Source organism: Frankliniella occidentalis, unplaced genomic scaffold, assembly GCF_000697945.3.
Source record: "Frankliniella occidentalis isolate FOCC.00 unplaced genomic scaffold, Focc_3.1 Scaffold143, whole genome shotgun sequence".
NCBI lineage: Eukaryota > Metazoa > Arthropoda > Insecta > Thysanoptera > Thripidae > Frankliniella > Frankliniella occidentalis.
This window is the reverse complement of record NW_026267270.1, coordinates 449,017-451,017: the sequence shown is the minus strand read 5'-3', so window position 1 is coordinate 451,017 and position 2,001 is coordinate 449,017.

Genomic DNA, 2,001 nt, shown 5'->3' with positions numbered 1-2,001 from the left:
CACAACCATCAGCGCGACCCGCGACCACGCAGAGGCGACTAAGAGGCGAGGGGGGAACAAAACCAAGGTTGTCTGGCTGACAGCCGTTAGGTAATCCGGAAGATGTAATCCGAGGAAATTCGAATAAATCCGCGGTTATCCGGGGAAATTTTAGGTTAAACCGGGGTGTTGCTAGAGAAAAAGGAACGTAATCCGGGGGATACTCAAGAGGTAATCCGGGTAATCTGTAATCCGGCTGACACAGAGATACCAGAGATACCCCATGCACTTCTGTAGTTAGACTGTACCGCACGCAGAAGTGCGGGCGGGCTTGCCTATGGCCCCTGTCCACGGCGCCTTACGGGCCGGGCGAGTAGGCAACCCGCCCGCACCGCACTCGTGCGTGCGTTAAAGTCTAACTACGGAAGTGCGCGGGGTTAATCAGCAACTTCGTATTAACAGTCGGCTCCCCCTCGCTAGGGGGTCGCCTTGGCTGCCTCCGACGAAAGGGGTCCGCGGCGTCCTCAGTCAGCCTAGAGTCTAGGACTCTACCTCAGCCGCGCCGGGGTGTTTCCTCAACGGGTCGGGGTGGCAAAGGCAGAGTTTCCGACTTCAGCGACAGGCTTAGCAGCTTCGACAGGCTACACGGGCGTACGGGCGTCGTGGAGGCGAACCGTGGTGCGGCGTGGTGCCGCGTGGTGCGGCGTCGTACGGTGTGGCGGCGCGTGGCGGCCTTGTGGGTGGTTATGGTCGTAGCCGAGTCAACGGCCGGAATGCTAAAGCCTCACTCGTTCTGCTCTGCATAGCGTTTTGCGCTTGGCACAAGTCCGGAGCCGGGCCGGAGCCGGACCGCAGCCGCGGACCACCTGGAAACACAGGGCCAATTATTACCGCACGTCTGAAAGAAAGACAGAGTGAATATTTGCTGCGCCTTTATAATTTTTTCCATCACTACAAGCCTAGCAATATACTTCGAGGAAAAGTTGTCACTATCAATAAATGCGTCGTTTCTTTTCTCCACACAAAAAAAAACAGAAAAAAATGCCTCCGCGACCAACGACTCGGAAACGGGACACGACTACGCCGAGTGTGCGAACTAATGCGCCATTTGTAAGACACCTGTACGGGCCGGGCAGCCCAGCTCGCGGGCCGCGGCTCTCCTTCTCCTCGGCGCGTGCGGATCCATACATAATGAACCAGCGATAGGGCTGCACCGGCCCGCCCGGCCCCGCCGCCCGCCAGCGCCGGCCCCGCCCTCACAGCGAGCGCAGCGAGCGCAGCGAGCGCAGCGCAGCGCCACGCCTGCACGCGTATTTCATTTGACGTCTGCACGGGCAAAACACACACACACACAGTTCATCCAGTAGAGGGCATTGTAATAAAGCTGTTATCGGGGTGAAAGGTGTCGTACAGAGAAAAGTACTTTGTGTGTCCTGCGCGCCCGGCGGGTGGTGCAAAAGTCTCTGCAAGGAGGGGCCAATAAACTTCCAGCAACAATGACGATATATATGATGTGCGAAATGTACCGCCCGCGGCCGACATTTTAGCGGAGGTGCGGAGAAAGGGGTCGTCGCAAATCAAGCGCGCGCCTCTGGCATTTGAGAGGGAGTAGGGCGGGGGAGGGTGGGGGATTCGCGGGGGCTCGGCTCAGCCAGGGAACCAGGAAAGATTCTGGGTGGGTAAGGGTGTATAACTTGGGTGTCAACCCCAGCGGAGCACTCCGCCGCCGCCCTGCTCCGGACGGCCTGGGCCCAGTGGAGGAGCGCGGGGAGCGGGGAGGGGTGCAGTGGGCAGCCCGGCCCGATAAAGCATTAGAGTTTATAGTTGCGGCGCGGACAGCCCAACTTATGCACGGCGTCGTGGGCCTTATCACAACCAACATTGTTGCATTTTAATGAACAACTTTATTACGAAAATGAAAGTGAGATGTCATTGCGGCATATGGCGCGGCGTGGGTGTCCAGTCCCAGTGCAGCGCGGCGCAGCTGAGATGTGTGGCAGGTGGAGGGGCCCCGGGGCCAAG